Raw genomic sequence first — 14,099 nt, 5'->3', positions numbered from 1 at the left:
TCTGAATTAACCTATTTGGCCATTAATAATTTACCTAACCTATTAAAGATTCTTTGTTTGAATAATGTTTATTTTAATCAAATCATTTTTTATTCAAATTCAAATGATTTACCAATTTAAGCAATTTAAGCGATATTTTGAAAAAAATATCGATATTTTTTTTAAACGTTACTTTTGCCCCACGTTATAGTACATCTAATGCATATATTATTAAAGGATTTAAACAATTAATTATACAGTCAAAATAGTTTAATAGATTAGGGCTGTTTATTATTTTTGCATTAAACTATTCCAAATCAACTATGGTATCCCCTGGAGGCCCAACCCACCTAATTTATAATTGTATATCCAAGTAATGTATTTGACTTTATTAGAGAGCATATTTACCGTTTTATGCTCTTGATTCCTTCATTGCAGTATTTCCTTGTCAAGTCAGTCTAATATTATTGTATTTCTTCTGTTGTTACTTGTATATTTTCCTCCGAATTCTTGAAAAAGTTCAACAAGATATGCATTCCAACAGTGTCGATATTTATATATATGTTATTTGTGCTGATACTAAATGATAAAACCTAATTGTAATATTCTAAGTAAGATGTAAAAATAATGGTATTTATTATATATTCCTTCTCTTAGGCCAAACCACCAACTAAGAATATTATTTGAATGTTTCATGTGAAACTATTTAGTATCTAAAGTTATAGGTTGATAAATATATAGGTTCTTCATAATATTTTCATCAATAATTCAACTTATATCGTACCTCAATTGTCCTAAATTAGTTAAAAGTTAAAGTTCTGTCTAACTCAAAAACTATGATGGCACTATTTCTGTTCAATTAATGATATTAAACGACTTACGATATATATATTTTTTGTAATATATGTTCACCAGAGGACACTAAAACCTTTTCTTTTTCCTAGTGAGGCTCCTGTTTGTACAGTTTCGATGATGTGAAGATGGTCTCTTTGAACCGACCAACAATAGTTTGATATCAGTTAGATGCTCTATTTTCATTCATATATTTTTCCATCTCTTCATTATTCTGGAGAAATCGTTCACCTTACTCTTCACTCATATCGCCCAAATTTTCTGGAAAGTAGTCAATTTAGGAATGAAGAAAAGGTATTTAACTTAACTCATTAGACAACTTAAAATTTGAAAATATTTAGTATTATTTTGACGATTTTTTCTGAAAATGTCTCTATGGTCTCCTTAAAAGCAATCCACTCTTCTTTTTGAAGATTCGTCTTGGTCAAACAACTCTTTTATCTCAGACATGTGTCATCTGTGATATTAGAGAGTTTCTTAAAGTCCCTCAGAATCAATGATGAAACTTTAAGGGTAAGTTATATGGATCGATGAATGGTGGTAAAACGAAATGAAACAGTGATTTTTACATTATGTGACCGTTATTTATTAAAGTAATATAAAAATGTGGAAAATACAAAATAGATAAAACGGATGGCAGCGGTGTTGCCTGGTGACGAGGGTTGGGCAGTCGATGGTGGCAGGTCTAAACCAAACGATGGTCGGTTACCGAATGATCGAAAAACCCTTCAATAACATCCCAGATAAACATCTCGGGGTTGCCAGCTATTCGTTATCGTGTGCTAGTTGTCTCTGTTGGCACCCCGCCCATGTTGAACATCTGGGATTATATTTCTGGGTACTTTGTTGACCGTTATTCCACGATGTAAAATTCGACATGCCTCAAGGCCGCTACAATACTCCCCTGTCAGAATTTTGCATACTAATATTATAAACAACAAGAAAATATGATGCATGAAAAGAGTTTGGAGAGCATGAAAAAACATTTGGATATGCTAAATCAAAATGGTTGTGGTTGGTACGGTTACCATATCTTTCGGTCCTATAGATACCGATTATCACTTTGGCATTGGAATGTGGTCTATCGACGACGTTGAAAACAAGCTATTTTTCGGACAGGGCTCCCGTAATCGACGCTGAGAGAGCTGCGCTTGTTCGACAACGTGGTAGCTTCTTCGATGACGAGACGTTGGCAATTCTGGTAGATCAGCGAAGACATGACGCGTCTAGGGTGACTGCAATCGGTATACTAAATTATCTGAGTGGGTGCTTAATATATAAGCTTTAAAAACACACCACATATACATATGCAAAATCAAACCCACACCTTTATCATGTTTGTTCATTTTAACATGTGTTTTATTCGTATTTTACTGCAAAGCGTTGCTTTTATTTTCGGATGGGTGTCAGGCTTATTGGCGAAAATATTGTTATGGTTACAATTCAGTGTGTCAGTTTAATACCTACGGCCCACGAGGCGTCTCACAGAACCACATCGATTCACTATGTTGTTCCAGCGTTGGCGTGAACATTTGCGTTAATGAGACTTAAGTTTTTTTCAATTGTTTTCGATTTTAAATATCAATTGGTTGTTGCTTTTTATGTTTTTGTCAACGCGGTGATTTGTTTTTGAGAATTTTTTGTTTAATGTCTTAATTTATTGTTATATTTTTTTCTACTTCTTTGATTGAATTAATTATATATTGTGATAAGTGAAACTGATTGATTATCTCATAAAGAAATCAATTCTAAAAAAGCTCTAATACTAAAATAACTAGAAGAATCCTAAAAGAGCTGTCAGGAAAGTGCATCAAATTAATGACATTCATATTTAATGCTATTTTAAGACTTAATTACCTCCCTAGCACTTGGAAAGTGGCTCAAGTCATTATGATTCTTAAACCTGGGAAAAAATCAGAAGACATCTCCTCTTATTGTCCTATAAGCCCGTTACCTGTGATCTCTAAACTATTTGAAAAATTATACATTAAGAGACTCAAGATAATCGCAGAGGAGAGGATTATTATTCCAGACCATCAATTTGGCTTCCGCAATAAACACGGAACAATGGAACAAATATATAGATTAGTCAAACAAATTTACAAAAACTTAAACGATAAAAAATATTGCTCTGTTGCATTTCTCGCTATTTCTCAGACCTCCTACAAGGTATGGCACACTAGACTGCATGTTAAATTGAAAAAGCTTTTGCCCCATATGCACTTTCAATTGCTAAAATCGTACCTCACAGACAGACATTTCATTGTTAAACAGGGTGAGGAATACACTGATCTATACCCAATGTACATATATACCCAATACAGCTGACCTACCGACCACAAGAAATCCTACTGTTGCTGACTACTAAAACCGCTAAAAATGCTGACGATACAGCGGTTTTATCATCACACGAGGATCCAATATCAGCCACAAGAAACCTGCACCTTCATCATAACAAAGTCGAATTGTGATTGAAAACGTGGCGTATCAAAGGAAATGAGACAAAATCTACCCATGTGACATTCACCCTTTGTAGAAGAATATATGTCTCAGTAAACTTGAATAATCATGAGCTTCCGCAAGCAGACAACGTTAAATATCTGGGAATGCATTTCGATCGACCTTTGACATGGAAAAAAATATAATTACAAAACGCAAACAACTTGGGCTTAAGCTAAATTATCATTAGATAATAAGATTTTGCTGTATAAGTCAATATTTAAACCCATTTGGGCCTATGGTATTGAATTATGGGGTATTTATTATTAGCAAATCTAACATAGATATCCTCCAGAGTTTCCAGATTAAAGTGTTGCGAGTCATCGTCGATGCTACATATTATGTGTCCAACAAACTAATTCAACGTGATATCCCCATAGAACCCATAACAAGTGTGATTCCGAGTGATAGTGCGAAGTACTCTGAAAGACTATTAGTACATCCCAATGCACTCCCAAAAATTTAGGATATACTTTAAAATAAGTTAGAATAGTGTCTAGAATAAGATTTAGATTATAATCTGTACAGTAGATCACTTATTGGAGTGATCTACTACATGTCAGGATAGTTATATTATATAACCGAAATCATATAATAATATTTATTGCCCACGGACTGACTGTTGACGTTCTAGGAGATTAATAAAAAATATTTGCTTATAAATAGTGGATTGTATTTTTGACATGGTTGGATGTCTAATACGCTTGTAGTTGTGCCTCGCACTTCCATTATTCGATGTTAAAGTAAAATAGTACTCCGTATATCTGCATACTAATATTTCAGTCCCTGTTAGGTAAAATTGATTTACCTAATAACCGTTCAAGTTCAATACGCCACTTGCATACAAATACGGCGACTTTTCTCTGAGCCGTCTATTAATTCCGCAAGAATGTGCAACGCTGATGTTGTCAGAAGCATCTGCGGTAATCCAATAGCTGCTATCTCTAGCAGGAACCTGTCAATGCTTCAATAAGTGCACTGAATGTGGAGATTACTAATAACAGTTTAAGCTGGTGAGGAGTTCTAAGGCTCAGTGACGGTCTGACGGGTGAATAATTTATAGTTCGACCGGCAGTAATGGTGTTATGATATTTCAAATATATTTTAACAATTATATTTTCATCATTCTATTGTTTATTTTTTGTTAAATATATAAAAATCTGTATATATCGAAGAGAGAATAGGTAAATTTACTACTCGGATAATAAAGAAAAGATCCTGGGTCTGGAAAATATAGTTTAGACATCGTTGAGTAAGTTGTGAGCGGATATTTAATCACAAAATATAAACAACAGCTAGAGTGTTTTTCCTTTCTTCCGTTTTAACAAAAAGTTCTAACCTAAGCAAGCTTAAAACGGAATATTATAGACCCAAAATACATTATTCCTACTTATAATGTAAATAGTAATACTTCTAATTAAAGGAAATGAAATTAAAATACTTACACACAAATCATTTACCTTCACTGATCGAAAAAGAAAGTGCGTCCCCAATTTCAATGTTGGAATTAGAAAATACTTTTGTGACTGTTGAGTTTGTGCTTTCAACTTCTGAAAAAGGCAAGGGAACCAGGCTTTTTAACATCAAAATGACCAAAAAGTAAGCTTGTTATGTCAGCACATACCTGTATGTTTCGAAATAAGTTAATAATTAATAGGAAATAATTGTTGTGTATATTGTCCTATGAAATGTAACGTACAAATGATGTTAATGATGATAACGTCATGATGTTAGTTCAGGTATCTTATTTACAAACTTTTATATTTATCATCATAAATCTGTATATGTTTTAAAAATTATTAGTGTAATAATGAAAAGTATTTCATTTTTATTAAGTTACGAAATTGTAGAATAATTTTAGTATTTTAAATGAATTTAATCAATATTCTATTAAAATTATTGGGTGAACGCTCAAAGTACGCTCTAGCGATAATCAGAAACACATTTTGCAAAGTTAGTTATCATCCTAATGTTGTTACTACTTCGATCTGTCATCTGAAAACCATAAAATATTATGGTTTACTGAAGCATACACTCAAAACTATATTTTAATTCTCTCTCGTCTTCGGTAAGGTGGAATTTTTCGCATCATATATGTTTTACATACGAGACATACATTTATACAATGTTATGTAGAATGTAATAAATTAAAATTGAACACTGCACGATCACCATCTGCTGTGGAAGCAACTATTCATTCCCCTATCGTTAGGATTTAATCGAGAACAGCGGTTGCCGCCATAAAGAAACAGACGAGAAATGCTTTAATGTTAACTTATTAGCGATGGAGTCAGATTATATTATGCTAATATTATTTGATATAGAACTATGTACAATGCATTGACTGAAAAATCTCCGATCTAACTAATATAAGAACGTTTTTGGCTGAAAATCACATGACTAATAAAATAAGACATCTTATTTTAGCAATTAGAAAAAATCGTTTTTTTAACCGACTGTTATTCGCCGATTTCTCTGTCAATTGTGGACCGATATACAAAATTCTTTTTTTATTCGAAAGAATGCACCTTCGGCGTGGTCCCATAGGAACCAAGTCAGGATCTGAGGGGGAAGGGGAGAAATCGAGTGAAACGTTGAAACTTCAAAGGCATATACAAAGTTTTCACATATTTTTTATCAAATATAATCATATATTTGAGCATAATGTTATTGTTGAGCTGATGTGATGGACAATTGGAAGTCGTTCGGTGCAAAAACCATTCAGATTGTTTATTAAACACTGACTATAGCATATAACACCTCGTAGAAATATTTTAGACAACTGTTTCTATGGTGTAATGGTTGAAGCGTTTAGATCCCAAACGGAGGTCGCGGGTTCGGTTCCCGGCGGGGACAATAACGTTTTGTTGTTGTTTAGTTAGAACATTTATCAAATCACCTAGGCTAGGTAGTGGACCCCGGGGCCTGAAGCTTTCATTATTTTCAATCATTGTTTCTTTATTCCTATTTTTCCTCATACGGACAGCACCTTTACTTGGCTTACCCATTCTAATACTTAATAAAGTAACTGCATAATTTATTGAGTAAATATCTAATACTAAAAAGAGAACAATAAAACATTTCGAACAAAAAAATTCAACCGGCTTCAAAAAAATAAATAAGGAACTCACTAAACATTACATTTGACACAATAAAAAACATTTTAAAATAAAATATGTACAAAATAATCGTCGCAATAACTAGATAAAAATAATCAAAAACATTTTCTAACCTATCTACTACTCGTATTTCATATTCTACTATATACATACAATTTAGCTTAATACCTACCTAAACCTAGGTCAACTAAAGTCATCGTGTAGTTCTTCGTTGGCTAATTAGCGATACGTAGTGATAATTAGTTGAAAAACTTTGTTTTGACATGACATGTTTTGGTGCAATCCAATATTTCAACCCGATAAGTCCAAATAGGTTTTGTAATCAATCTCTTTGATTTTAGGTCAAGTTGGGAGTATCTTCACACTAACCAATACAGCTCTCGAAAAATGGAAACAGAAGATGTTTTAACTCTCGTAGAACAACGTCACTTTTAAAACATTCACACTATCCAGATCTTAATACATTGTCACAGAGTTTTAACTCTTCATAATTCCTCAGCTATATTTCACTTTACAAAATGAACCTAAATATAATGTTACTTGATCTTAGCCAATATTCTTGGCAATTTAAATGCTATTTTCTAAAGTTAAATCATAATAATTACAGTTTACCATTACGTCGGAGGAACATACGTACATACACACGGCCACAGCTATATCAAACGACCTTGCTGCGAGATATACGGCAAGTGAAAACGATCATGTGGCGTATTATCCGAGCGTTTGTTGCCTCAGAAGTAATCTCGCTCCGAAATAGGGAAAATAGGACTGAAACGGCAATTTGTTGGCGGACGGTACCGACGATTTTTATCTCTTATCGTTTACGAGATAAGTTTTATACGCATTGACCCGCTTTGAATGTTGGCCGAGATAGATGAGCGCACCGCCAATTGGTTGGATCTTTAAAGGAACATTTGAAATGAGTGCTGATATCCTCGTTTTTGTGCCATCTATTTACTCGTGGTATTGGGATGACGATATTTTGGTTTTAAAGCTCCTAAAATAATGTAAATCAAATGGCAATATGTTAAAAGAATTTGGGAAGGACCAGAACACAGTTTATATGATAGGTGGACCAAAAGTTCTCGGAGAGAAGACATTAACTTCGACCGGAGCCTGAAGCGTTTCTTATTTTCGAACATTGTTTCATCTTTACTTGGCCTACCCATTCTAATACTTAATGAAGTAACTGCATAATTTATTGAGTAAATATCTAACACTAAAAAGAGAAAAATTAAATATTTGGAACGAAAAAATTCAACCGATTTCAAAAAACAAATAAGGAACTCATTAAAAATTCAAAAATAATCAAACTAAGATTTTTAACACACAAAAAAAAACATTCTAAAATAAAATATGTACATAGTAATCGTTGTAATCACTACATAGTATAAAACAAAGTCGCCTTTTCTGTCCCTATATCCCTATGTGCGCTTAAATCTTTAAAACTACGCAACGGATTTTGATGCGGTTCAATAGATAGAGTGATTCAAGAGGAAGGTTTATATGTATAATACATGCATAATATACTAAGGCAACATTGCTAATTTTAGAGGTTTCTAACGTGATGTCGTAAATTAACCTATTTTTTTAGGCTTATTTAGCAATTAGCAAAAACGCTGCCTAACCCTACGAGTTAGATCAAATTAATGTACTACAGTATTGTACACCATAAAAAGGTCTACAAAAAAGTCCGCGATGGTATATGTTTATCTTTTAGGGATAACCCACATTAACCATTTTTATTGTTTACTTTTTACGTGAGAAAATGGCTTATTTACGAAACTATTTTAAGCAATACGGCATTAATCCTTATCGAATTAAGTACCTTAAATACAGTGTGCAATTAATATAGATCAATATGGTTCCTTACAGCATGTAAATTAAACAAATATTTTCGGAGATATTACAAATTTAAAATTTGCGTTTAAAAATGTGTAATGTAATAAAAATTGTATGAATTTAGATATTCCAAAGATAGCAGGAAATCTTCATAGTAAGTATAGGGGAAGAGGAATTGTTTTACTCCAAATTTAATGCGTGCAGGCCAAGGGCAGTAATGAATGAACCAAAAATACTGGATCGATTTTAATCATGTTTTCATTGAGTGACATAGGCATATATATTTTATGCCCGTGCAAAGTCGGAGCGGGCCGCTATGTTTTTATATACAACGTTCATATTTTTTCTGTAGTGTATTTAATTTAGTATCAGCATTACACCCGTGCGAAGCCGGGGCGGGTCGCTAGTAACTAAATAAAAATAACCAAAGACCTGGCGTGACTGGGATCATTTTCCTTGTCGGATTTTACACCCTTACCTAGGACAATCACAAATTTTACTTTGCGATGATTATTTTTTTCAAGATGAGATCTGTATTCGTTCTCCTATTTGGACTTCAGTTCTGTAAAAAGGTTGAAATCAGACTGGAAAGGTTTTATTAAAGTCCCACTTTCGGTATAGAAAAACCACGATTGGTACATATACCTTGGTTAGCTTAAAAACGACCTTTGTCTTCGGATATTCGGCCGTGACGCACGTAAAAGGCACCGAAAACTAGTTTTTTTTAATTATCCCGAAAGGGCACCTAATCAATTTCGCGAGGAAACAAAGCAGACAAAAAAGAGCTCCAGGCAACGGCGAGGAGTCTTGTTTGTGTTGGGCCGCGCGGGCAAAATAGAATTCCCAAATTTATTTAAAATGATGTAGGCCAACAGCCTCGGGAGCCTCTCGCAAAATGAAGAATCGGAATTAGAGTTCGATCGCCCCGAGACAGGAATAACATTCCGCCATTTGCATATTTTAAAAGATTTAGTGGAAAATGTCGTCGTAATACCTCCCGGTCGGAATCATTTTTAAAATGTCAACGTGTGATATTTGCCGATAACTTTCGATTTTTACGGTTGTTAAATGATTGCCGGTATCTCGACCACAGTGGCGTTCAATATTTTCTTACGTATAGACGAGTTATTGTAATATTAGTTATTTAATCGACGTTATAAATGTTAAGTCTTTAGAAGCGATGGAAACTTTGGACTGAAATTGACTATCGACTGTCTCAGTAGCTAATTTCGGTCCGGCTGATTTAGTTACTTTTTACTATCGACTGTTTCAGTCGTTGGTGTAGTTTTAATTACTATTTTCGGTCCGGTAAAATATATAATTTTATGTTTTTTTTGGTACACTGATTGACAATAACAATATATTGTATATTAATATAGCAGCATTTTGGAACGATATTTTTCGAGTCGTTCTAAATCTTTGAATTTTAGTTCAAGTCTTTTGATTGTCAAAGCTTCTTTCCATATAGATCTTATATATCTATATTCGAAAGGTTCCAGAAATTGAATCTATTCGAAAAGATTTGAAGAAGTTTTAACAGTAACAGTTAAATATCGTAAAAAATATTAACCGTAAAGAGATGATAAACTATATTCAATATTTATACTAAATATTTCTAATAAATAATTTTATAATAGGAAAACTCTTCTTTAATATTCAGCAATTTATTTTCTATAATAAAATGCAAGAAAATAATGATGGTTGCGACAATTTTTAGTTAAGATTTATGTCATCTCAGGTAAGGCAGAGAAATCTTTTCACAATCTATTTTTATTATTTTATAACTTTTCAGTAGAATGATGCATACGGCCAAACGTTCTATGATTTGAGAATGTTTTGAAAGATAATCCTCAACTTCTGCTATCTGCATTCCTCGAATAAAGAATCAGTATTTGGTATTACAAATTATGCAGAGGCGATACAAGAAATTATCACTAATGAAATATGTTTCATTCTAATTAAAAAAAAAACAAATACAGTAATACAAGTCGAAATTCAAAGCACAAATACTGACGAAAAATGTATTTCATCTGAAGACATTTGGATAAAAAACTAGCTAGAATGAAAGAAATAATTACCCCAAGTGCTACAATAATTTTAGAATATATATATATATATATATATATATATATATATATATATATATATATATATATATAGTAGTAATAGTAATTAGTATATTCAATGGCTAGTTTTTTGACTATCGACTGTTTTGACTATTTTGCGACTATCGACTATTTTCATTCGATAATTCCCAATGCTATTCTTTAGATATAAATGATAATGATGTCGAAAAATATCGATATCAATATATGGATATGTTTTTCAAAAGATAAATAAGAGTTGTTTTTTTTGCATGACTCTGAAGTATCGATCAGTTACATATGACTCTAAATTTTTTGGATATTGCTCAAGGAGAAATTTTTTAATCTTATGCTTTAAAGACTCATGCCAAGCTTCATCGAAAGGAAAGCTTGAGCAACATCTAAAAATATTGCTAAACAAATTTTATTTCCTTCTGGTGATTTTTCTATATCATTGGTGATTCTCCTATATATAAAGCGAATATATCAATAATTTTTAAAATATCCGCAGCCTATATTTTTAATGAATGACTAACTGTTATTATCGTTAAGGTAATTACAGATTCCTAAAATGTTTTGGCATTTCTGTGTAGTTAAAGCTTTCAATAATAACGTAAAGAGACAGTGAGGGAGACATTTGCACGTAACACTTTATTTTGAAACCGTTGAATGATGGCCATTAGTTTTGCAAACAGTACTCCATTATGAACAAATTATAAATTGAATTTTCTGGGATATATATATATATATATATATATATATATATATATATATATATATATTATACTATTTTTTACTAAAAACATACATTTTATATTTTTTAATATTCCTATATCTCGATACAAATAAATTACCAAGAATGTAAACTTGACATAATTATCTTAGAAGGATTCTCAAAATATAAACGACCCAATGTCTGAATTACAAGGCTATAACCTGTATTAAATAAGATATAATTAAATAATAAACAATTATACGTGTATAGCATTTTAATGAATTTAAATTTATGAGATATTAAGCAATATTGTAATAAAACGTAAAAGTAATGGGTGAAAATGTGAGAAAACAAAATGCAAATTTAATCACTGTACATTTCCTTTAGTGAAATAATATTCCCAAGGTTTATTTAACAATATTCGTGGATTTTTTTTGTATAAACACAAGAGAATATGATAATTTACTAAAATAGACATAAGACTTAGAATTATTAACATTTCTCATAACTAATTGTAATTGCCGTTACACAGTATAATGAAACAATCAAATTATTTCAAGCTATTCTATGTTAAATTAGTAATTTCTCTCTATAATAATAACTTGTTATTTTTCTTATTATAGAATCTAATCAATTTCGAACGGAATTACCCTTAGGCTGTCTTGTTTATTGGATATTTTCGTCGAAAAATGTATATAATACGCTGATACCTGTAGTGAAAGCTAATTAAATAGATAATTTTAAACGATTTGGTTTGACGTAAAATCGTAAAGTCTGATAATAGAAAACTGATATTCTGACTGCTAATTAAGAAGTGATACTATTCATTGGTACAAAGAAAAAACAAGTTATTTTTTTATAAAGAGAAAGGTAATATTTATGTGTATAATAATATGTTCATTAAGTTTTGTCATTCAATGAGAATGGCTGCTTTGCTTATAAGTATCAAATTTCATGACTTTTAAAAATTCGTAGGAGCATTTAATACCTTAAAGAATGTCTAAACAGAGATAATGTGAAGTATTTGATGAATTATATTAATATAATGTCTACATAACATGTGGGGCAAAAGTCTCGCTACATTGACGTCCAAATTTTATTGTGGATAAATATACTATTTATTATAATAATTATTGAAAATAATCGTTCCATTATTGTCAAACAATTTATCGTTTACATGCGAAATTTCGATAGTACGGTACGACAGCAAACAGGCCTCGTTCTGAAAGACAACGGACGTCTCGTAACGCTGAAAATGTGGCTCTGGTGCGCGATGGTGTTGCCAAAAACATTAATTCGGTTCCCAGTTACACATTTTTGCACGCAGTTTAAGGAACATTTTGAAAACTGATGGAAATACTCTCGTACAAAATTCAATTAGTCCAAAAATTGCTACCGAGAGATCCTGATCAACGAGTTGAGTACAGTAATGACAAATACAATCCTAAGGCTGTCTAGTGAAATTGAAGATTATTCGTCTAAATTGATAATGAGCGATGAAGCCCATTTTCTTCTCAGTGGTCACGTCAATCAACAGAACAGTCGGTTTTGGGGACACAGAATCCTCAATTAATTCATGAAAGATCATTGCATCCACTAAAAACAACTGAATGGTGGTGATATTCATGCTGGAAACATCATTGATCCCTATTCTGTTCCTGTTACTGCTGAAGGGTACCAAGACATGATTCGAAATTTTCTTGTGCCTGAAATGGAAGAGGAAGGACTAAAGGACACGTGGTTTCAGCAAGATGGGGCCACAGCACACATATCTCGTTCAACAGTTAATTTATTGAATGGTAACACGAAGACTAATATCGCGAAGTGGTGATTTAGCATGACCGGCCAGATCTTCGGATTTAACAGCACCAGACATTTTCTTATGCGGTTTTCTTATGAAAAGTTTATGTGAATAAGCCCCAAACGATTCAACATGTTAAAGACAATATTCGTCACGAAAGTGATGAAGTTCAGCCTCAGATGTTGCAGGATGTCATGAAAAATGCCTTAAAAAGAGCCGAAAGTTGCATAACGAATCGCGGTCACCATTTAGCCCATATAATAATAATCATAACGAAAAAAAATGTAAAGACCAAATAAACTTTTTATGAAAACCAAACTTACTTATCTATTCTTTGAGCAAAGTTATAGGCAATCAAAATGGTGGCGGGACTTTTGCCCTACGTTGTATCCCAAGTCTTTGATAACACCAAAATAAGAGACATACTCAAAATAATCAAACTATTGGTCTTGTGTTGTGTAATGAGCTGCATTTAATAGAAAAACAGAAGTATTCATAGATAAACATTATTACGCCAGAGACTGAGATAGGGCCGATGTGTCCTAGACCTAGATTTAAGTAATTGTAAAGACAAATTGTAGATTAAATGGCAACGTTTAGAAGCTAATGAAGACACCAATGACGCTGAATTCTTTCCGAACACAGTCAATAAAGCACGAGAAGAAGGCGGTTAGCAACAAAAATACCTTTACTATTCGGTCATCAGGCCGTTTTCCTGTTTTATCCCGCATGCACTCCCGAGGCAGTTTGTCGTGGCCTTCGGCCCAATTAATAAACGCTAAACTGGGATTGCACGCCCCAAGCCACTCTCGATCACACGCTCGTTGCCTCGGGTTAACCGACAGATGGCTGTCGATCGTGAACAACAACAAAAAATCCGATTTTAACGTTTGCCATTAATCGCGGCGTATACGTATTGTAATAAGGCCAACGTGTGACTAATCCCAACTTACGAAATAACAATGATACCAAGCTGGTCTTTGTATTTCCATTTTCAGTATTACATATAGTATATTCAAAGTTTTTTAGTAATGCGTCATAGATATTTGTGACGTCGAAACATCGCAATGTTGCCACATCAACTCTTCGTTTTAGTTCAGTTTGGCTTTGTAAAAAAATGTTATGAAACATAATTTATTTTAAGAGTATAGTATATTTGAAAACTACAGTTAATTATAAAGCCATAATAATGTATAGGTAAGAGTTAA

The 14,099-nt window shown here is 32.5% G+C and overlaps 1 protein-coding gene across 1 annotated transcript in view; it reads right to left on the bottom strand.

Moving 5' to 3' along the window:
* LOC143197974 (BTB/POZ domain-containing protein Tiwaz) overlaps positions 1 to 13,684 on the bottom strand; it is an 89,753-nt gene extending 76,069 nt beyond the window's left edge. Inside the window, exon 1 of the mRNA XM_076406860.1 lies at positions 13,578 to 13,684. The gene's annotated coding sequence lies outside the window, so the exon portion shown is untranslated. The remainder of the gene's footprint in view (positions 1 to 13,577) is intronic.
* Between the last annotated feature and the right edge of the window lie 415 nt (positions 13,685 to 14,099).

Source organism: Rhynchophorus ferrugineus, unplaced genomic scaffold (genome assembly GCF_030347505.1).
Source record: "Rhynchophorus ferrugineus isolate W39M unplaced genomic scaffold, kcgeb_rfMv2 rfM6, whole genome shotgun sequence".
Taxonomy (NCBI): Eukaryota; Metazoa; Arthropoda; class Insecta; order Coleoptera; family Curculionidae; genus Rhynchophorus; species Rhynchophorus ferrugineus.
Note: the sequence above shows the minus strand (reverse complement) of the source record. Positions and strands in the feature narration are given on the sequence as shown.